Source organism: Protopterus annectens, chromosome 9.part0, assembly GCF_019279795.1.
Source record: "Protopterus annectens isolate FY-2018-M chromosome 9.part0, PAN1.0, whole genome shotgun sequence".
Lineage (NCBI taxonomy): Eukaryota > Metazoa > Chordata > Ceratodontiformes > Protopteridae > Protopterus > Protopterus annectens.
Window position 1 is genome coordinate 145,538,048 of NC_056743.1, and position 24,818 is coordinate 145,562,865.

General features: G+C 40.4%; 1 protein-coding gene across 1 annotated transcript in view; it reads right to left on the reverse strand.

The window, feature by feature from the left end:
- LOC122810502 (SH3 and multiple ankyrin repeat domains protein 1-like) overlaps positions 1–24,818 on the reverse strand; it is a 4,213,494-nt gene that overhangs the window by 3,030,355 nt on the left and 1,158,321 nt on the right. The window lies entirely within an intron of this gene.

Consider the following 24,818-nt stretch of genomic DNA (forward strand, 5'->3'; position numbering starts at 1 on the left):
CGTAAATCTCTGGAGAGCGTCTTTAATTCATGTTTAAATCACTATCTTCCAGGTACAAAATATACTAAACTTGCTGATTAATTATAACATCACTTATTCATGCTTTCTTTATTAGCCCTAGTAATCGGTTATAAAAAAACTGTTCATTGCTGTTATATTTCCTTTGTCAGCCTCTGAACCAAAGTCCCTTATTAATGTATACTTTAGAAAACTCCCTGTCTTTAGTCTATAATGTCATCCTTGGGTTATGTGAACTCTTAATGCCATATTAATTTTTCCAAAGGGGAAAGTGTCTTCTTTCCAAGGATCAGACTCTTGAGATTTCTGGCCTGATTAAGATTTAATATCTGACAGGGATGAAATCTATTCGTGTATCTGGTTAAGCCTGTTACCTTTCCTGACTGCTGTTTTCCAGAAACCCCTTTTTGCCAGCCCGTTGACCTATAAGGCTAAGCCAATAGGTAGCTCCTGTGTATTGGAATGGGATATTTTAATGCAATTGCATTACATGTTGGCATTTCAGATGCTGACAATTAGGATGAATGAAAATAATAGAAGTTTAATTTATTTGACTGGTTTATAGAAGTAGTAATGATTTTTTGTGTGCTGCCCTGTTTTGCAGTTGTTCTGTTGCACTGCAGTCTTCTATTGTCGTTTATACAGAAAGCATGCTACCACGAATGTGTGGGGAGGTGCATGCAGTTCAAAAATATTGAGAAGGCATGGTTACGTTTTGTAATATTGGTAGTTTTAAGCCTTGCAGTTTTGATCTATTTTAAAAAAAATCCTGTTACTGGAGTGACTGCAGCCAGTGTAGAAGTTTTGTACAGTGCCTAATCAAAGTAAATATAAAAGTGTGTCTCCCTAGATGTCTCACCTCAGACTTGAGAAATATGCAGTGTATTAAAAACAATAGTAATATCCTTAACATTTTACAAATTTTGTTTGCAATTTGTCTTGTTAGTTGTTGACAGTGATGGTATTCTCTTCCAGGCTTTGCATTCTTTTCAGTTCCCTTTCTTCTCAGTGTACATATGTAGTGACCTTGTCAGCACTGACAGAGAAGGCATTTAGCTTTGCAGAAAATGTATTTTGGTGTTTATGATTGCTCTATCAGACATTTTTGAAGATGGTTTATGGCTTCTACTTAAAAAGGAGACAAAACCACTTAAAAAAAATAACTGTCATTACCAGAGCTTTAACATGTGTGTACATTTAAATTTTAATTCAATGTGAAGGCCAGTACTTCACAAATAAGAGATGGCAGTAGGCAGATTTGTGGTTTGTGGGAGGAAACCGAGCACCGGAGGAAATCCACGACCACAGGGAGGACATGCAGACTCGCACAGAAGGCACCCCAGCCAAGCATCGAAAAGGAGAACCTCTTGCTGTGAGGTGGCGCTAACCGCTGCACCACCGCAATTGTCCTTGCATTGATTGATACTGGTGGATTGTAATGACAAGTTTGAGTGGCCTTTTATGGTTAAAATGTTCTGAAATGGGCAGTTTTGCCATTATTGGGTCAAATTGTTTCATTGTTTGCTGGAAAAATATTCAAAATTACAAATTTAAAACATACTAACAACTGGTACTGTATTATACTAGGAATATAATTTATTACAATCAGGAAGGTGAATCAAAGAACACATACATGAATGCATGGCCATAAAACTGTGTTCAAGGAGCGTGTAATTTGAAAATAGCCCAAAGGTAAACTTAATTCTCCACTTTCCAGATGCATTTCATTTGAATGTAGGTTTTAATGCTGTTTCAATGGCAGAAAATACCTAATTGTATACACACTGAGGTTTGAACATTGTTCATAGTAACTAGGGAGAAATAGCCAAGTAACAAAACACTGGTATGGCTGGGGAGGGGGCTGCTGCAAGAGAGGCTGCTCAGGAGGCCTCCTCAATCTATTACACTGCCTAGGGTCCCATTTGACCATGATTTTCTCTGCTAATAAAGTGAGAGTAGTTCACATGGCCTCTTTAAATCCCGGAAAAACACTCCATGGTGCCGGCGTCCTCTCTTTTAAGGAGGACCAGGAGTGCTACACATACTGATGTGAGTAATGGGTCATGAAAATTACCATTTTCAACAGTGGTTCTTGGTCCATAAAGGTTTCGGAACCACTGCTTTACACCACCTACCCGACTGCTGACAGAAAGGAGTTTGTGTTTCAGTGCATTTAAGGGAATGGAGTTTTCAGTGCATTTTCAAGGGACTGAGTTTCGGTGTATTTTCAAGGGATTACGTTTCAAAGGAAAGTTTACTGCTGCTCATGCTAAGTCCCGTTTTCAATGTGCAACTGTTTTATCAAATGGCATATTGTTGTAGAATTTGAAAGCAGTGTTAGTAGCATAATTGCCTTTGGTGCAGAAGGCTGTGGAGTCTACTCCTACGCCATGTAGATGAAGTGCTGATATCACAGTACCCATATGATTGCAGATTATTTGGTGTATTACATGGAGGAATAGGGGTTCTGCACTCCTGAGTTTCCTCTTTTTGTATGAGATGCCTAGTAACTATGAACTTGTCGGTTTTAGTAATTTCCTATTGCAATATTCCCAGTTTACCAAATTTTTTAATGTAATATAGATTAATGCAAGGGCAACAGGCACTGAATTTGTAGATGAAACGTTGAGGTGTAAAGTTGTTTGCCAGTAGCAACCTCATTAGTTACAGATATCTTTTAATGTGGAATTATTCCAATGATTTTACTTCTGTAGAGACTGTGTATCGAGTGATATTGGTGGATTGTCATGACAGAAGTCTTGGTTGGTTGCCTTTTATGGTTGCAATTTTCTGAAATGGGTAATTTTGTTATTGGTTTATACTTTGTTTCATTGCTTATTAAAATGTTTAAAACTACAAATTTTAAAACACATTCTAACAAGTGGTGCTGTATTATACACGGAATATAATTTAATACAATCAGGAAGGTGAATAAAAGAACAAATTCATGTATGCATTGCCTTAAAATGTGTGCAAGGAGTCTATTTTGAAAACGACCCAAAAGTAAACCTATTCCTCCACTGGTCAGATGCATTTTCTATGAATGTTGGTTTTCATGCTAAGTCTATCTGTGTTTGTGCTGTTCTAGTTTAAGCTGCTGTACACAGGGAGGAGAGAGGTTGCTATTCTACTTTCACTGAACTGTAAGGCTTGCTCGCCTACCCATAGTAAATTAAACTGTTAAGATTAACTTGAGCATCTGTTTGAAAGAAGGCACATGGGCTTGTATTTTCTGAGGACATGACTTTTACAGTAAAATGTGTGAAGGAGCAACAGATAAAGCAGGCTTATTAAAAAAAATTCCACTTTCCTTCACTTGCAGTTTAACTATATTACAAGGTATCTTCTTCCAGTGCATTTAAATAATTTAAGGAAATGACTGGAGTGGCTTTCTTGGGGAGCGACCTTCATGTGGATGTGGCTTATAGGGGTATTTCAGGAGTATGGTGTGGGTGGGGCTTAAGGGGTGCTGTTGTGGGTGGGGCTTAAGGGGCGCTGGAGTACTATTTTGCCTAGGGTGCCATTTCAGCTAAGGCCGGCCCTGGTGTTAATAGTACTGCAGTGAGAAAGATGTTGCTTCGTGACAGTGATTTAATGCCGAGCAAAGCTAATGAAATTTGTCAAAACATGAAGCTACAGAAAGGCACACAGGTATGCTTGCAAGTTATAAGATCATGGTTTCAGCAGGCTCCAGAGCAAATGTAGACAGCATGCAACATGTGGCTAGCAGAAGCAGGCCTAAACACATGGCAGCTGTAACCCTTGCAGGTGTGGCAGGTAAAACCCAAAGTTTTCCAGCAAGTTTTAAGACTAGTTCAGTGAAAAGGACATGCTCAGTGCTGTACAAGGGAGAGTCAGCAAAATCCAAATCAAGCTTCAACTGTCACAATTGTGGTACCACTCAAGAGTCTACAAGAGAAATGTGCACATCATTTGGTCAGCAATGCCATAAGTGTAAAAGTTTTGCGAATCAAGTACACCTCACAGTTATAAAGGTCACTTAAAGCAAGTTGATCATATAGATAGCTGAAACCCTACTTTTTATGTAGATGGTGCATCAGTAATTGGTGAAAAGCTTGATGCAATAGACTTATTGGCAAGAAAATGAAGTTTTGTACAGTCCAGATCAATGGTAAATCTACAGAGCTCAAAGTAGACACTGGTTCAAAGTGTAATGTTACGTCAGCAGATGCATTTGCTAATATGAGAACTGGTGAGCAACTTCATCTGGGCATTTGTGTAAAACTTGTTGCTTATGGAGGTTACGAATTTCAAACTGAAGGCTCAGTAGTGCTTTTATGTTATTTGGCTAGGAACTGTTACAATTTCCTATTCTATGTTGTCTGAAGACCTGTGCATTCATTACTGGGTCTCAGAGGCAGTTTGAGAATGAATTTGCTTTCTTTTACCAAAGAAGTTCACCATATAAGCACATGCCCCAGTTCTAGCTTCACTTAAGCTATTTTTTCAGAGTATGCTGATGTTTTTGATGACAAGTTAGGCAAACTTCCAGTTGTGTATTCAAAGAGGCTAGAACCAGAGGTCAGTCCAGTGGTTAGACCAGCAAGAAAAATCCTCATTGCTTTGCAGAATAGAGTCAAAGCTCAGTTGGATAAAATGGTGCTGCAAGGTGCAATTTGTCCAGTTACAGAACCTACTGAATGGGTGTTGTCCATGGCAGCAGCCTACAAAAAAGGCTCAGACATCAGAATATGCATTGACGCAAGAGATCTGAACAAAGCATTAGAGAGACCACATCATCTTATGGGTACAGTTCAGGAAGTCACAGCCCTAATACCAAATGCCACTGTTTACTTCTGTCTTGGATGCATAAATTTCATTTTGGCAGGTGATGCTTGACCACAAATCTTCACTACTGACTACATTCAGTACCCCATTTGGAAGATATAGATTCCTCAGAATGCCATTTGGAATCAATTCTGTAAGTGAAGTCTTTCAGTGTGCAATGGAGCAAATTTGTTTTGGTTATCCTTGTGCCATAATAGTAGATGATTTATTGGTTGGAGGTGAAGCACAGTATGACAAAATCTTATGAAAGTTCTAGACAGAGCATGTGAAGTGAACTTGAAGCTCAATCCTTTAAAGTGCAAATTAAGACTACCAGAAGTTGCATATGTGGCCATTTACTCACTAGCACTGGCTTGCGACCAGATATGCCCATCCAAGCAGCCATTCTTGAGATGCCAACACTGGATAATGTTCAAGCTCTACATTTTCCCGGTATGGTCAACTATTTAGGCAAGTTTATGCCAGACTTCAGTGAGTTGACAGCACCTTTGAGAGAGCTAACATGCAAAAATGTTACATTGTCTTGGTTGGAATGGCACCAGAAAGCATTTGATGACCTTAAGCAGAAAATTGCCACCCCACATACATTAAAATGCTATGATGTCAATAAATCAGTAACTCTTTCCTATGATACTTAAGTTGGTCTTGCTGCAGTTACTCTTCAAGAAGGCAGACCAGTAGTCTATGCATCTAGAACTCTTACCCAAACTGAAATGCAATCTGCTCAAATTGAGAACAAATATTTGGCAATAGTATTTGCATGTTCAAAGTTACATGATTATATTTATGGTCGAGCTATTCAGATTGAAAATGATCGCCAACCTCTAGTCAATATTTTAAAGAAGCTTATGCATTCAGCTCCAGTGTGATTACAAAGAATATTGCTCAAATTGCAAAAGTACAACTTCAAAATGGTCTACATAAAAAGCAAACTTCTTTATCTGGCTGATACCTTATCCAGATCACCCAGAAATACAATGGAACAGCTTAATCCACAGAATTTTGACTTTGATGTCATGGAAGTGTGTAATGTTTCTACCACAAGACTTGAGCTGAGAGATCATACAAAGATCATCCAGTTTTGCAAAAGCTTAACCACTTCATCAATGTTGGATGGCTGTCAAAGAAATCTAGTGTACCGCCTGAAGTGCAAACTTATTTTCATAACAGAGATGAGATGTTGATGGAAGATGGCATTATTTTTAAAGGTCCTAAAATTGTTGTTCCTGATTCCTTACAATGTGAATATATCCAAATTTTGCATTGTGGTCACCCAGGTTCTGAATCTAACAAAATGAAGGGTAAGAAGACTAGTATTTTGGTCTTCTCTAGCAAAACACATTGATAAAGTACTTTCTTCTTGTTCAGCATGCAATAGTACTAAACCACATTTGCATAAAGAACCACTTCAGCCAAGTCAAGTTCCTGAACTACATTGGTCAACAGTAGCCACTGACATATTCAAGTGGAGCAATCAGCATTACTTAGTGTTGGTAGACTCTTATTCAAACTCGTTTGAGATTGATTTACTACCTAACCCAATGTCCACTGCTATCACCAAGTTGAAATGTCATTTTTCAGTGCATGGGAGTCCACAGAAGCTCATCTCTGGCAATGGCACCCAATGTACCAGTCAGTTGTTCCAGACATTTGCAAAAGAATGGGACTTTCTACATGTAACTAGCAGTCCAGAATACCCACAATCAAATGGACCAGCTGAACATGCAGTACAGAGTGCAAAGCAATTACTAGAGAAGTCAAAGCGTGATACCAATCTTTTTGTATTTACTCGATCTCAGAAACATACCCCGTGACGATATACTAGGCTGGCCTGCTCAGACTTCTATCTAGGCAAACCAGAACAACCTTGCCTATCAGTTCCAGTTTGTTGAGGCGCCATAGGTCTCAAATAATCAGAGACATATTTCAACAGGCTCAGGGACAAACCCAGAAAAAATCAGGGACATTCTTAAAATATTAATACTATTAGCTTGACACATTGGCAGAATGAAATAATTTTAATTGCTATACATTTTATGAAATAAATGAAATCTATGCCTCTTACTTACTGCCATTATTTATAGAGTATAATTCACCACCTTTCCTCCAAGAGTCACCAGTTTTAGGAGGGATTTGGAGGGACAGAGCTAAATTTTGGAGTCGAAATCAGGGACATCCCTGGAAATCAGGGACAGTTGAGAGGTAAAAAAAAAAAAAAAATACAGAACAATCAAAGCCCAACTATTCAGAAAGTGTTATTTCCAGAAGTCCAGCTATGACAAACTGAACAGATTACATCATCCATTAAAAGGAGGAGAGACAGTGAGGATACAAATGGTGAAAGGTTTCAACCGGACTGGTCAAGTAACAGGTATATGTGCTAAATTGAGACCCAACTTCGTAGAATCTAAGGGTGTGAAGTGCAGGGAAATTGCAGACATCTTCCTGCATCAAAATCGATATTGTAGCATTGTTCTTGCGATACAGAGTCTAGATCTCAGAACAATCCAAATCATGTTCCTGTTGCAGAACGTGTCATAACTCCTACTTCCAATCCTGATGTCCCCAAAGTTGAACATTCAGCAGAGACAGTCCCAGTTGCTAGACTTTGGTCTAATTTCTATGTCACATGATTTGGTCATATTTCCAGACCAAGTGTGAAATACACAGCAACCTGGACATAATAAGTGTGAAATACATAGCAACTTGGACATAATTGTCTTTATGTATTTATTTCTGTATAATTGCATGTCAAAGAATTATTTTGCATCAATTGCATGTCAATTAATGTCATCAATAATGCATGACTCATTCCTCAAAGAGGGAGGATTTAGAATTGTGTGTTGTACGTTTAAGAAGAGTTTCCCAGGACAGTAGATATATATATATATATATATATAGCTATATAAATAGCAAGCACATGCTAGCTTCAGAGCCATTTTAAGAGTCCAGCCAGAGTGTGAGCATGTATGAGTGTCATGGCTAGTTAGTTTATAGGTTTATCTAAGTTAAAGTTAAGCCTCAGTCCTGATGTGTTTGTACATAATAAAACTGCTTGAACAGAACCCACAGATGTCCATCTGTTTTATCCTGACCAGACAAGTGACATGGAGGTTCTCTCAAAAAATTTAATGAAAGTGAAACACCAGATACTTCCAAACAAAAGACTGCTATAACTAACACATTTCCCACACCACCAAAGACACATGGCAACACCAGTCTCTCACCTACCAAGCCTTAAGGTTTAACACTCAAAAAAACTAATTTTCTTATCATTGGAGATTCCACAGTGAGACACATGGATGCCCCACTCATCAAGGAAGATAGGGAAAAAGTCAGTCAGCTGCCTGTCCGGTGCCAGGATTAGTCAGATCATGCATGTACTCAGGTCTCTCGGCAACAAGTACCATTACAACTCTCATAGTTCATGTTGAAATGAACGACCTGAGACATGCCTCACTAGACTATATGAAGAGGACATGATTGAGCTTAGAGTAATCATCCCAGGCAGGTATGTCCCTAGCCTTGAGCAGCATATTCCACTCAACTAGAATGATGACACAGTATAAACAAAAAATGACAGATTTCAATAATTGGATTTGTTTTTGTCATTCAAAGGGAATCCAGTTTCTGACGGCCTTGGATGACATGGCCAACAAACCTCGCTGCTTTCCAGAGACAGTTTGCATCAGGCACCACTAGGCTTTTGGCTGCTGGCAAAGACTCTTGCCTTCCCCATAGTCCCTTTTTTAGTAAAGGTCTCAAAAATAAATTTGCAGACATGAAAATTGCCAACCATAACAAAATAAGGGTTATGCTAAACAGTAGGAGGTTAAACCAAAAACTGCACATTCTGGAAGCACTTCTATCACTGCAGGATGTAGATGTCTAAGCAGCCACAGAAACCTGGTTCAAGGCCTCAGAGGGCACCCTGGCCTTGCAAGGCTAAAATGCCTTCCACACCTTCAGACCACAAAACATACATGTGAGAACCAAAGGAGGTGGTGTTTCTATCTATATTAGAGACAAATGAATCTCCCGACTAGTTAGTCTGAAAAACTCCATGGAGTTACTCCAAGTTCAGTTTACTGTGGATAAGACCCCCATTCAAATTATGGCTAGTTATCAATTCCCCTCCATGCATCATGATGTGCATGAGGCCTACTTGACCAAACTCAAATCAATCCAAATATTACCTAACACTTTGGTCATGGAAGATTTCAATTATCCTACCATCAACTGGGAAAACTACTCTAGCACTAACTCACTAGCAAACTAGTTCAAATATTCCTTGACTTTGTTAACTCAAATGCCCTGGAACAAACTATTCAGACACCAAGAGGAACAAACATACTAGATCTGGTCCTTACAAACATGTCAGACAGATGCACCACTGCAACTGTTGGATCATTAGTTAAAACAAATAAGTTGCCTAAGAACTGTCACTAACACTAGAACTCGCAAAGGACAAAGTTTGACTAAAAAAACTTCACTAAAGAAAACAATACCCTCCTAGGGGAAGGTATTAATGCAGTCTAAGCTCCAGCCCCAGCTGGAACTACACCAAAGTTTACACTACAGACTTGTGCAATAACTTGTACAAGTGTATAGACTCAGCTGTTCCATGCAAAATCAAAGCTTGAGCTCCAAGTTTAAAAAAAACAAAAAAAAAAACAAAGCCACCCTGGTGTACATTCAGCATCAGCAAACATAACAAACACAAAAAGCTGCTGTCTAAGAAAACTAAGTCAAAGACCCAACAATGGAAAAGTATCCTCCTCAGCCTTAACAGGCAAATAAGACAATATGCCAAATCTTCTAAGGGTAACTTTGAGAAAAACTTAGCAATTGCAGCGAATTATAACTATAAGGCTTTATACAGCTATGTACGCAGCCTAACAGGTAGGACCCAAGCATATATCAAAATAGTGACGAATGGTATCACACACAATCCCACAGAAACCTGCTAGCGGACAGATTTGGTTAACATTTCACCCACTTATCCCCTCCAAACATCACAAATTTTGCCCCCAACTTTTTCCCCACCATGCATATCGGAAGAGCATCTCATTTAAGGCTCGTCTTGTCTTGTGTATGTACATACTGATGAAAAGCTGTTAATTGAAAGTTTTGTGGATTTGGAATAAACTGTGGAGATTTTTATCTTGCTCTGCGTGTCCGCCTTTTTTAGAGTTTTTTCTGCTTGTGGCTTTATGGTTCTCTGAAGCGGTTCAACACAAGGCCTGTTTGGTGTGGATTGTTGCAGTCTTTACTAAACACAATCCCCATGTATTGGGTAGAGTATCTATGGTATACATTGGGATAAAACATCAAAGCTTGAAATAACCTCCAGGTCGACAGCTTAGTAACCTCCTATGATGTTATGAATCTAGACATTGGAAATGCTATATTAACAAGTTAAAGGCATTAGTCAAGTTTTATTTTTAATAGCATTTAAATTATAGGTATTGGGTAGTATACTGTAATAATTTAAATAACCAAAACCCAGTTAGATATTAGAAATAAAAATATGATGCCCCCTATCATCCTTCAGTATTACTCCTCCATCAACATGCTGTACCACAGTACTAAGGTTAATTACAATTATTTCAAGAGGCATACTTATGTAACATAGATATAATTATATACATGGTGTGTACATTTAAAAAATGTGTATGTGACATAAATCTATACTCCCCCCCTTACCCCTGCATATATATATATATATATATATATATATATATATATACACACACACACACACATATATATATATATATATATAATGTATGTATACACACACGTGTGTGTGTGTGTGTGTGTGTGTGTGTGTGTGTGTGTATATATATATATATATATATATATATATATATATATATATATATATATATATATATATATATACACATATATATATATATACATATACATACATACACACACAAACTACGAGGCTGAACTATAGTGGAGAAAGGGGTAAATTCCCCAGTCCCTGCTGTATGGTGGTCTCCATTCAAAAACTTCAACATTTTGGAAAGTCAATCATATGGTCTCGACCATAAAATGTACTTTCTGTTGACTCAATATTCTGACCGAGACCCATACATACACACACACACACATATATATATATATATATATATATATATATATATATATATATATATATATATATAGGTACTAGGGCTATTTGGTCCAAGGGCCTAAGTAAGCTAAGCCAACAAGGTTCTCTGGCTTACGCCACCCAAGAAAATTAATTTCCTCTGCCCCTGTCGAGCAGAGCCACAGAAGTGATCCCTGGGGTGTATTTCCTATTTCCCATTCACTCATCAAGATTTTTCTTGAAGAGTGCTATTGAGGAACTTTGCTTGACATAAGATGGGTATCCTGTTCCAGAGTATAGGAAGTCTCTGGGACAGGAATCTATCCCTCCAGCATGTCTTGTTTATTGTGGTAACAAGGTTTAGGTCCCTAGAGCGTGTAGCTCGGAGGGATATGGATTAGGATTTCTTTAGGTGTAGCATGTCCAACAGCTCTGGGTTTAACATAGCTTTATATGTTAGGCAGACATCTCCTCGGAGTAGTCGATATGCTACAGAGTAAAAGCTGGAGTTTTTGAGATGGTCAGTGTAGGGCATCTGTTTGAGGCCAGTAATCCTCTTTGGAGGTACTTCAGTGGCCTTTCCAGCTACTGCAGATGTCTTGTGAAGTACATTCCAAAAGGGGTGTTGTACTCTATACGAGTCTAATGAGTGCCAAGTAGAGGGGATCAATGACCTCTTTTTTCCTGGATGAGAACCCTTTTGTGATGAGGTGTCCCACATAGGATTTCCTGACCACTGTGGCAATGTGATCAAATTAGAGACTACTGTCCAGCTTATTCCCAAGGTCTCTTATCACACATTCGGTGTTAAGTAGACTGCCGTTTATGTGGTAGTTCATGGGTTTTTACCAAAGGGGATGACATGCACTTTTGGCATTGAGCTTGAGGCCATGCCTCTGACACCAGGCATCTGTCTCAGTGAGGCCCATCTGTAGGATGCCCACATCATTTGGGGACTCTACTTTGGCTCCTAGTTTGCAGTCATCTGCCACCTTCATTAGCCAGAGGCTTTCTGTGTTAGCCTGGACTTCAGAGAAGTAGATACCAAACAGGAGCGGTCCCAGGACTGAACCCTGTGGTACTCCACTTGTAACTGGTTTGAAGTCAGATTTGAAGTCTGCCACTTTTACAGTGCAGGTTCTTTCAGTGAGCCAGTTGGCAACCCATCTTGTGATGTAGGGATTTATACCTAGTTTAGAAAGTTTAGCTATAATTCCAGAATGGGGGATGGTGTCAAAAGCCTTGGCGAGATCAAGATAGGCTGTGTGAACCACCTTACCCTTGTTTATGGCTTTGGTGACTGCCTCAAAGAAGTCGATCAGGTTCAGAAGGCATAATCTGCCTTTCACAAACACTAACTGGGTGGGGTCCAGAATTTGGAGGTCACCAATGTCTTTGTTTAGGAGTTCCATGATGATACATCCCATGGCCAAGCAGACCACATTCATCAGGCTAATAGGGAGATTGTTCCCAGGATAAGTGGTGGGTCCCTCTTTGTGGTGTGGGATAACTGTTGTTGTGCGCCATTCAGTGGGCACAAAGCCTGATGTGAGACTATGATTGAACCTGGTGCTTAGGTGGGGAGCCAGTTCGTTCTGAAGTTCATGTAACACGCTGCCTGGGATGTTGTAAGGTCCCATGGATGCTGTGTTTTTGGTTTTAGAGAGCGCAGCTTTTACCTGCATAGCTGTGATTACAGGGACTCTGCATTTTTCCTTTATAAATATGGGCCCTTTAGGGGGTGAGAGGGGGGTAAAGTTAGCAATGAACCTATCTGCCAGGATATTGGCAATATCAGTTGGTTATGTAATTTTTGTGCCGTTGTGCTCCAACTCAGAGTAGATCTGAGTGTTGCTATTGAGATTCTTGACATAGCTATAGAATGCTTTATGGTTGCCCTTAAACAGTGGCGATTTTGTTTTTGTAGCTAGCTTTGGAGGATCTTATAAGGGATCTCAGCGTCTTACTGAGGTTGACCAGGGAGCTCCTCCACTCATGGGATTTTACTCTTTTGCAACAGTTTCTTCCTTCTGTTGTAGTTTGTTTATGGCAGGGGACCACCAGATTGGCTTCCTTTTTTTGGAAGATAGCACGATCCATGCACTCGTGTAAGTGCTTATAGAGTGCATCTGTGTAGGATTCAGCAGTCATAACTGTATTGTCCATCTGCATGGGTGTCATGAAGTTCACCACTTCTGTCTTAAAAAGCATGAATTTGGCTTTGGAGCAATTTTTTACCATCGTTTCCTTAATGGTAGATGGGGGCGGGATGCAGATATCTAGGGTGATTAGCTTATGGTCGGATCTGACCAACGAAGAGTCGACTTCAGGTGTGGAACACTGGTCACTCATGTTGGTAATGACTAGGTCTAGGACATTGTTGCCCCTGGTGGGGGTGTGGATAAGTTGATCCAGGGCATTGGAATTTATGAATTGCAGAAAGCGTTGAGTGAAGGAGTTGGTACATGAGTAGTTTTTCCCATTTAATGGTGGGGTAGATGAAATCGCCCATTATTAGGGTATTTGGTTGAACTCATATTTTCCAGTATATCAAGAAAAGAGGAGTTAGAATCCTGGGGCATGGTGGGAGATCTGTAGCAAGCTACAATTTGGATTGCAGTTTTGCCCAGAGTTAGTTGCACCTGGATAACCTCAGATGCATTATGCTGCACAACTAGCCTGGAGGTGTAGATATCCTTAATGAATATGGACACACCTCTGCCGTTGGTGTTCTGGTCCAAGTTAGATGGTCAAAAAGTGTGGTATGAGTTACAGCCTGGTAATGCAGGGGTGCTCTCTACAGCCTTGAACCAGGTCTCAGTCACTGCACAGATACGGATGATTTCCATTTTAAGGAGTGCCTCGAGTGAGTGCATTTTGAGATTTAGATTTCTAGCATTGAGTAGCATTATCCTCAGTTTTTGCTTGCCTGTTCCTGTTATGGTGGTGAATTTGTCATTTGAACCTTGCCTAAAAAAGGCACTATAGGAACGGCAAGCCCCTAACCAGTATGCGGAATCCCAGGTGCGACAGGTGCAGGCCATCTCTGGCAAATCATCGTGGTCTGTTGACCATGTCTTCCCAGGCAGACAGATACTGGACCCCTTAGAATGACACCCGAAGCTTGGCCAATTGTTGAAGTCAATAATTCTGTCCTTGCACTGTTGTATCATTCTGGGTGATGGCAGGATGCTATTCAGGGCTAGGGTCATACCTGCCTGGGCTACAAGATTGGAGAGCTCTTCCATGTCTCTTCATGTAGTCCAGGGAGGTATGTCACAGGTCATTCACACCAACATGGACAATGACAGAGTCATATTTGTACTTGTTGTGGAGTGACCTGAGTACGTGGGTTATGTGGCGGATCCTGGCACCCAACAAGCAGCTGACAGTAACCTTCTCCTTCTTTAGCCTGGTGAGTGGGACATCAGTGTACCTGACTACAGAGTCACCTATGACTACTGTGTTGAGTACATTCTTTTGCTTTATGGGCTGTGGTTTATTGGCACACTGAGTCTGTAGGCTGTGTGTCATTTGGGTTGTGTTGAGGGGTGGAGGTTGCTTGAATTTCTGCTTTGGAGGCCTCTGTTGCTTGAGCAGATTATTATTGAGAGCCTCTGCTAATGTTTTTGTGTTTCTATGTGTGGATTTCGGTGGTGTAGGTTTAGTGGGACTATGTGATGAATTTGGTGTGGTGCAAGTGTTAACCTTCTCCTCTTGACTGTCAAGTTCAGTCTTGGTTGGAGAGAGCTTTATCTCCAGTTTGGCTAGATACGTGCATCTCTCACAGGTTGTGGTGTTGGGGGTGGTAGGACGAGAGGGTTGTCTGTGTACATGAGGGCAACTGCTACATTGCCCCAAGATGCCCAGGTTCATCAGATAGACAGGAGAGAACACTGGGAGCTAACCATTGGACATGCCTGAATAAAAAACTACTTTCCTCTAGACAAGTGAAGAAAGTGAGTATAAGAGCTGTTTTTCTCTAAGCAAGTGAGGAAAGTAAGTACAAAAACTGTTTTCCTCTAGGTAAAGAGGAAGGCTGAGTGCTGTAGTAATTTGTAGCTTATTTAGTGCTAACAAGTTCTGAACTAGTGCTGAGCACAAATAAGCAAATTCAAGTGCCAAAACTAAGAATCTGTACCTGGATCTTGTGGTAGATAGGCTACCTAGTGCTTACCACTCCCACCGATAAGCTAGAAGGCTTCCCTCCAACACAGAAAGGCTTTGGGGCTCAGAAGCTTACAAACAGTCCTGGTTATAGCAAATCTGTATCTGAACTAGACTAGTTACAGGAAAGGCAGGAAACAAAATTTGATTTTTTTTTTTGTAAAGTGGGAAGGGAGAAAGGAGAAACAGAAGATAATTCAAAATGAAGGACCTAAGTGGCTTGCCCTTCACAAATGTTCTCTCTGTATTAGGTAGAATGAGCTAGTGACTCCAGACTGGGATAGAGCTGGAATAGAGCTGAACAGATGGGACTGGTAGGAGTGTCTGAAGTCAAAGTATGATCTCACTGTACTCGGTTGAGTGAGCAAATGAGATAGACCCAGAAAGAGTGTTCAAACACAAATTTACAGGAGGAGCGGGCAAATTCCAAAGCCAAGATTAATAGCAGAACAGGGAGGGCGGGCAGGAAACTAACTGCAGAGACAGAGAGAGATCACAGTATTCTATGAAACAATTAAACAGAAAAATAAATAACTACAGAGAGAGACAGACCACAATATTCAATGAAACAAATAGACAAAAAATAAAATGCAGTACAATCTAACACTGCAAGTTTGTACTGAACTCGGCTAGTAATGCAGTTGATTGTAGGCATGTAGCAGAAGCCAAACAACTCAGATATTGAGCAGTAATAAATTCAAAGATATGTGACTAATACTTATAAATACAGAGAAACCCTCTAGGCTAAGAGTTTAACACTGAACATCAATGAAGTGAAACACAAAAGCCCCCACTAACTGCAGAGACAGAGAGAGACCACAGTATTCTATGAAACAATTAAATAGACAAAAAATAACATGCAGTACAATCTTTAACACTACAAGTGTGTACTGAACTCGGCTAGTAATGCAGTTGACTGTAGGTATGTAGCAGAAGCCAAACAACTCAGACATATATATGACACAAACCTTAACCAGAAGGGTATTACTTATTATATTAATATCTATGATAATCAAGCCTTTATGCTAGGCATAACTTATGGACAGTACACATGGATTTTCCAGGACAGAGTCAAGCATATGATTTAAGCGGTGCGTAGCCTGCTATCAAGTTTTAAACAGCAAGTAAGCTTTCACTTTTATATCCAGCAGTGTTATATAGTTGACTTTTTTGACAAGCTAATAGAAATTAAGTAGATAGTAAATATAAATATAGTACATTTTATAGTTAGACCATTACACACATTTTTTTACAGGTTAACACAGACTGGATCTATCATAGTCATCCAACTCCCTCTTTTTGATTTTATACATGGAGTTGGTGTTTCATTTCAACTGTCTCTTTCTCTGCTCACGGCCACTTTCCTACCTTCACTGACAGTCATGCCTTATTGACAAAGGCCTTCTCACACAAAATCCATCAATCTCATTGCTGGATTCCCTTATTTCCTGTTCCCTTCTTCCTGTCTATCCAAAATCACCGCTACCAGATTGTCTTTTGCTTTCCTGCATTTGTGCCCAAACCACTGTAATGTATTTTCTTTGACCTTCTCTGCAGTTGGAGTGACTTTATCCTCTGCTCTGATGTTTTCATTTCTTTGTCTGCCCCACCATGTGCATCCTACCACCCATCTCAGGCACTTCATCTTTATCACGTCTAGCTGCCTCATCTGCTCTGCCTTTATTGGCCAGGTGTCTGTACCACAGAGTACTACTGGTCACACCACTGTTTTGAACACCTTACTTTTTAGCTTCTTTGGTATACGTCTGTCACACAATGCCGGACACTCAGTGCCATTTGGCTGCAGCCTCTCTGATTCTAGCTTTGACCTCCTCATTCAGACTTCCCTTCTCCTCAACCACTCCTCCCAGATTCTTGAAGCTTTTAACATGTTCCACTATTTTCCCTTCTATCTCAGTTCTCAGCTTCTTCTGATTTCCCCAATTTGTCGCCATTGTAATGGTCTTATCTGTACTCAGTTCATCCCATGTGCCTTCTGTTTGCATTCCACTCTATCCTTTGTTGAAGGTCTTGCTCAAAGTCTGCCTGCAATTCATCACCATCTGCATAAAGCAATTTTGTTTTCCTGCCCCCAACATGTTTGGTGATGTAATCCATCACCAGTATGAGACCGAAACTAATGTATACCCACTCTTACTAGAAATCCTTGTACGAGACCAAACACTGTTCATACTCGAGTCATTGAGCCCTTGTATATAGCCTGCACTAATTCTAACAATGTTTCTTGAACTTCAAACTATTACAGTTTTGCTCAAATTAGCTTTCATGGAACCTTGTAATGTGCTTTCTCCAAGTCTAGTAATGCCCATTAGGACACGTTCCTCAAATCTAGCATCTTCTATGCTATCTCACTGCTCAGTTTCTGAATGCAAACATCTCATCTCCCATCATACTTTCTTCTTGTCTACATATCAATCATCCTCTACAGAACTTTTATTCTGTGTGACACAAGTTTAATATTTTGTACTGCCCACAGCTCAGTATGGCCCCATTGTTCTTTTACACTGGCATAACTATGGTTATTCTGTAGTCATCTGGGATATGCCTCTCTCTCCACACTGCTATGAGTACCCTCAGGAGCCATTTCTCGTGTGCATCACACAATTTGATCATATCTGCTGTGACACCATCTGAGCCTGCTGGTTTCCCTGACTACATTTTCCTGAGTGCTGTTCCTACTTCTAATGGAGTAGGCTCCTTTCCTTGTAGGCTACATCTCAGGCAGTGCAGCTTCTGTGGGATTTGCTTCCTTCAGAAGCTGCTGAAAGTTCTCCATCTGCCTTTGACTTTATGTGGGTTGGTGAGCAGGTTACCAGCATCCCTTTCAAGTGTGTGTGACTATCTTCGTTATCTTTCTGCCTTTGTCTTGCAACATGATAGAGTTTCTTTGTGCCATCTACCAAGTGAGTTTCTAGAAACTGGTTGAGTACCGCTAATGCTTTTTTTTTTTTTTTTTGCTATTGCAAATTTCTCAACCTCTTTGCTAATCAACCAGCATTCCTTCTTAGCCTGGCTCATCTTTTCTATCTCCCATTTTTTCCCACAGTTCATCTTTCTTTTGTTGACTTCCTGAACTTCTACATTGCACCACCAGCTTTCCTTATATACCTTACTTCCATACCTGGCTTGGGTGCATACCTATTCTGTAGTCCTCACACATGCTGTTTTCAGGTACTGCCATTCTTCTTTATCTTCACCTATTTCCTCTTCTTCCTGTGGCACTAGAGCTCTGGATAACTCCTTGACATCTTGTGCTCTCTCTCCGGTGAACTTCTAGGTCTTCTGCCTATTTCCTGTAGCACTTAGAGACTGCTTTGATCAGTGCTTGCAGATGATTATGGCAACCAGTGGTTTATGCTGTGGGCTCTTTGACTGAAGATGACATTGCAATCACTGATTGTACCCCAGTGACCTTTCCTTCCTATGAGAAAGTCTACCAGAGTTGCATCTTGTACCTTATGCATGTACGTCAAAGACCTTAACCATTATACCAGCTGGTCAGGGTGATCTTGGAGGCTGAAGAATTACTCCAGTTAGAAACTGAAAGTGCTCAGGCCACAGCTGGATCCAAAACATGGTGGTCCTCAGTGGTATTAGATGAGATTCAGTTGACTAACACTTCTGGGAAGAATAAATGCAGAGACCACAAGGTCATGACAACACCTTCAAAATGAAAGAGCAGACAGAATTGGCTATAACAACAAATATAGAGGAAATAAGAAATGATGGTCCAGGTAATGTAGACCATAAGAAAGCATAGGTTATTATGAGGCAAACCAAAGTTAAATATTTAGAAGAGTTCCTCAAGTACCTTCCTGATGCCAGCAAGGGTAGATTACTTGAATCGATTATAGAAAAAGGATTTGATTTTCCTAATGAATAGACAGAACAAGAGGTAGTCATCAAAAAAACAACCATCTCACCAAAAAAAATATACACAAGGCCAAAATGCAAAGAATGGTGATAAGACAGTAGCAAATGTATTTCAGTGAGTTAGGGGCACAATCCTGATATTTCCCATGTCAGCAGCAAATACTGCTGGTCCTGTTCCTTTCATAAGCATTAATACCCCCAGACCCCCAGAGGCACACAACTAACCACATACCCAAAACCATTAAAGAAAAATAAAAGATTGCATTTTTTTTTTAATTAACAGACACAAACAGAATCCAAAGGCTGCTAGAAGCTGAGAGATATGGAGCCTAAGACTTGATGGCAACCCTTGCTGATTTAGGCAGTATGCCATACATCGAACACATTCAGAGAAACTGGGACTTCTGAGTTGTGTGGATTTTTAATACTTACGGCAGTGATCAGTGAAAATACCCCACAACAGTCCTTACCTTTAATTTCATATTTACTGTCCATTAGAGAAGTGCATCAGATTAGGGAAGGTACAACACTGATGAGCTACAATCAAATGATCGGGAAACTAAAAGCAGTCAAATCCTTAAGGTGGGACCAATGCCACCATCACACATGAGTAAAGCTCTATGTTAGACAGATCAATAACTTAAATACACAAGCTTCAAAATGATGCCAGACATTCAACAGTGGGATGTGACTTTAGTGTACTTGCCGATTTGCATACACTTTTTCAAATTGGGGCAAACCTCACCCAGCCATCATCTGATGCCAAAAAATGAGTCAAGTCAGATCTTCATTGTGGTTTAGAAAAATGACCAGATATTTTCATCAAGAATGACAGGGCTAAAACTACAAAACAAACAAAAAAAAAAGCACCCGAGGACCACAAGAAAATAGTTTTAATGCAATAAAACTTTAATTTCACTATACGTCAAACGACTTCTTCAGAAAAACATTGCAAGACAGTTCAAAATCCATTTAAATATCACACTCAACTGAATTAAAACAAACCAAACAACTTAATGTACTAAATAGATCAATAAAACAAGCAAAAAAATATAAAACATACTTGGATATTAAACATTCTTTCTTACTTGTGTAAAAATATATGCATATGTGTACATATTTACGTGTAAATATCAAGATAGCCTATACACTTTGGAAAGTCCTAATAGTAACTTTTCCTGTTTTTTTAAAAAACATGATGTTAACAATGTCGTTCAAACCAGGGGAAGTATAAGAAACTAACTTCAATTGCAATTCGGCTTCCCTCTGTTCAACTAAATTCCACAAATTTCCTCCAACGTCCTCACTCACTACCTCCATTATTGAAAAAGTAAATTTCCTCCAATTTGTACATACTAATGAATGTTTGTGTAGCTCCCACTGTATTTCATGTAGAAGTAATAGACTGTAGTTTTCCATTACACCACAAGGTGGAGGTCCTTTTCAGGAATATAAAAGACAATTTTGAAAGTGAAATGGGATTCTGGAACACTAGCTGAAGGAGGAAAGACTGAAATATGTAGCTGAAAGGAAAAGGGCCTTGCAGCATGACTGGATTTTCTTTTCTACTGTTTTGGGACAGGGAAGTGAAGTAGCAGATTGTATCTGGCTCTTGCTGAAATCCTGAATATGGTATGTTGTGGAATCAGGAGAGAAGTCTGAAACCAGTAGTTTCACGCCTGCTATGATCCAGCAAGAAAAGGAGTTCCCTTGGGCCTAGTACCGAGAAGTCATAGATGATTACCAGTGTTCTGATAGATGATTTTCTACTTCTCTCATCGGAGGAACCACAGCGCCTGGTACTAGTATATTCTCAGAGTGGTGAGAGGCTCTGGCCATCATTTTATATTTTTATAAGATTGTGGTCCCCCCCTTTAATGCTTTGTGGATTACAAATAACTGGGATCCATGGGTGGCCCAATGGTTAAATTGTTTGCCTTACAAGCACAAGGTACAGGGTTTCAGTCTCACAAGGGATAATTGGCTAGGCTTAAAATGGCTTAATGAAGACAAGGACAATAGTATAGTAATAACCTATATGAGCTCAAACTTGGGCCCCATCATGCTGGCAGCAAGACTATAAGTAGTCACTGGCCAGTGACATATAGAGTGTTTCATAATTGGTCTACTTAGAATTGATCAAAAGGGGGTAGAGGGTGTTAGTACTGCTGAATGACATTGCATTCTCTCTTATTTGCATTGTGGCACTATAAATCTTTGTTGTTCAACGATAATGCATTTTGCCATGTTAGTACTGCTGCCCTAAAGAATCTTTGCTGTTCAATGACATTGCATTTTCTCATATTTGTATTGTGGCACTCTAAAGCCTCATTGTTCAACGACATTGCATTTTACTCGTGTTAGTACTGCTGCCTTCAAGAATTTTGTTGCTCAATGACATTGCATTTTCTCATATCTGTATTGTTGTATTATGACTCATTGCTTAATGACATCGCATTTTTCTCATGTTTGTATTGCGGCATTATAAAGCTTTACTGCTCATTGATACTGCCTTCTTTGTGCATGCTTGAATGTCAAGGACTTCTTCTGTTGAGTTCTGGGGAAGAGGGTGAATGCATGTCTTCAATGCATGCATATTCTCACATTGCCTTATTGCTAACTGGTGCACTGCTGAAATAATTTGTTTATGGTTGTGCTATTGCCTTTTTAAACTAGATGCGTCACCTAGAATAAAATCTGTCCCGCTTGACACCTTGGTGTGTTGAGCCTAATAGTGATGTCACCACAGTCAGGTAGGAAGGAACCCATATCTCTTCAGCTACAGCTGCAGGTGAGCTACATTTCGTGGCTCGCCCGGGATTTCCTGTACTGCCCTGGGCTCCACACTATTCCCCTGTACGTGTGGAAAGCAAATCCAGCAGAAACATGAACCCAGAAGTAGCTAAGTGGTACAGACAGCACAATGCTCAGTCAGAGCATCACTTAGTTCTGGTGTTGGCAGGGGTCAGATGGACTGATATGCAAATTCATCAAGTCACAGGATCCTTGCCAGTTGTAGGGTGTGGAGTTTTGTTAGACAGCACTGTGGACCCTACCAAGCAGAGCACATTGGCCTTATTAGAATGGAAAAGTCCTTTAGTGTATGAGCACATACTTTCGAGTGTACAAATTTCAGGTGAGAGTGCAGTCCGTGGGGTAATCCCTGAGAAGTGCACTACCTCAGCAATAGAGAAAATACCTGTGGAAGCTACCCAAGAAGGTCAGAACCTTACATCAGAAGCTGCAGCTTTATTGCCCATAAATACTATAGGGCCTGAAGTTTTGAATGCTTTGGGAAGTATTATAGAAAATTGCTTAAAACCTACACAGCCATTCACTAAGTTTGGCTACTGCAAATTGCATTTCTTTTCTAGCAAACAACCCACACCTCAGGGAGAGGAAGATTTTAAATCCTGGATGGATCAGGCTTCACAAGCCCTAGAGGAGTGGGATATCCCAGAATCTGAGAAGCAGCAGCGGATAGCTGAAAGTCTAATGGGATTAGCTGCAGATACCATAAGCAACCTAAGGATGGGTAAGCAAGATTGCATGGTCAAGGACTATTTAGGAGTACTACAGGATGTGTCTGGAAGGACCAAGAGGGCTGCTGACCTACTGTATCACTTTGAACATACATACCAAGAAGTTGGTGAGAAACTATCTGATTACATTAAGCAATTAGATAAAATGCTCCACCAGATCATCCTAAAGAAGGGGGTGGATCTGAAAGTAGCTGACCAAGTAAGGATCAGACAAATTTTACAGGGAGCTCAAGCTATGGACCCCATTGTGTGAAAAATGAGGATGAGAAATAGGGAGGAGACTCTAACTTATTCTCAGTTGGTTAAAGAGGTGAGGGAAGAGGAAGCCCTGTTGGAAGCCAAATCTCAGTGTTCAACAGCAACTAAAACAGTGAGTGAACACCAGCAGGAGCATATAGCCATGCTCACTACTCAAACAGGAGTTGTGTCCCAGAGTGTCCGCAAAGTAGAGGTATCACAGTTGCAGATGCAGGTGTCTTTCCTGACCGATGGCATAGCTCAAGTCACCAAGACAGTTGCAGAATTGCAGAAAGCCATGGTAATTTTAGTTAAAGGGAGGAATACATCAGGTAAAACCTCCATGAAAGGACTCAGGGAAGAACTAAATCAGCCAACGCTCAGACTTCCTACTGGATTTTGTTTTAGCTGTGGAGATGCAGGGCATATAAAGAGACAGTGTCCTAATACAGAGAACTTGCAAAGAGTGAACAAACTATTACTGGCTAGTGCAATGCAGGGAAACTTCAAAGGGCCTCAGTGAAGGAGCCACCCAAGTGCCCAGTTACAAAAAGCTCCATATCTAACATCAAGACACAGCATCCTGGATCTCCTTCCCACACTAACCCTTTGTAATATGGGAGAGAGACTACCTATTGTGCACACTTCTAGCTCATCTGAGGTGAACAACTGAATTGGAAAGCCCTCTCAGCCAAAATCCCAGCATCTCAGACTGCAAAGCATTGCTAAGCTAAAATGGCGAGGTCAACTGGCAGTACCTCAACCACATGCTGATGGCCTTACAGCTGAACAACACTGGAAACAGAAACTACCTGATGGACTACTGGGACCATCCCCTGTCGTGTCAGTAAAAATAGGAGTGTATAGTAAAGCACTGTGGGATACTGGTACACAAATCACAATTCTGTACAGAGATTTTTACCAAAAATACTTAAAGCATTTGCCACTTGAAAAGTTAGAAGATTTGGAGATCTGGGGGCTAAGTGACACGAAGTTCCCTTATGATGGTTATGTCTCACTCAAGTTAGAATTTTCCACTTCAGTTGTTGGGTCAACAAGTATTTGAAACACTCGCTGTTGTGTGCCCCAGGCCAAAAGGAAAGGATTCAGCATCTATTTTAGTGGGGGACAAATACTGACCTCGTCAGAAGAATGCTAATGCCTTAGTTCAACCAGGAACACACAACACTACATCCTCTCCTGAGACCTGTTTTCTGTGCCCTTCAAGGGGAGAAGGATAGTAAGAAAGATGAAATTGGTCATGTGTGGATCCTGTCTGGGAAAAAGCATATAATTCATCCTGGTCAGGTCACCTGCTTGAGAGCCACAGTGAGGATGTGTGGACAAACAGTTTCCTCTCATCTCTTTTTAGAATCAGATCCAGAAAGTGACTTGTCCACCTGGGCTGGAACTAGTCCCAGAAGTTTGGCCTGTGGACAAGTTAAAGCATCCTTGTGACACAACCTGTGGGGTTGAAATATAAAGGAAGCACTCCCATTGTCCTGCGTTCACAAGTGCATTTAGGAAATGTTTATGCTGCCAGTCCCTTATCTGCTTCTGTGTTGATGAGGAATGAGAGCAGAGCCAATGAGTTGAAGCTGGAAGCTATTAAGATAGGAGGTGGTCTCTTGCCCCCTAAGTGGCTAACCAGAGTTAAAGAGCTACTAATGAAAAAGAAAAATTGCTTTTCTACTAGTGAACTAGATGTGGGCTGTGCAAAACATGCAAAACACCAAATAAGAGTAAAAGAGGACCGGCCCTTCAGGGAACATTCCAGAAGAGTAGCCCCATGAGACCTGGAGGACTTAAGAAAAGATTTGGAAGAGCTAAAAGCTACAGGGTTAATTAGAGAGTCAAGAAGTCCATATGCCTCTCCCATTGTCATTGTCAGAAAAAAGAATGGGTCAATTCACATTGACTATCGTACTCTGAATCAGCGAACCATTCCTGACCAGTACACAACTTCCCAAATTGAAGATGCTGTAAATTGCCTGGTGGGCAGTAAGTGGTTCAGTGTGCTAGACTTATGGAGTTGATACCATCAAATC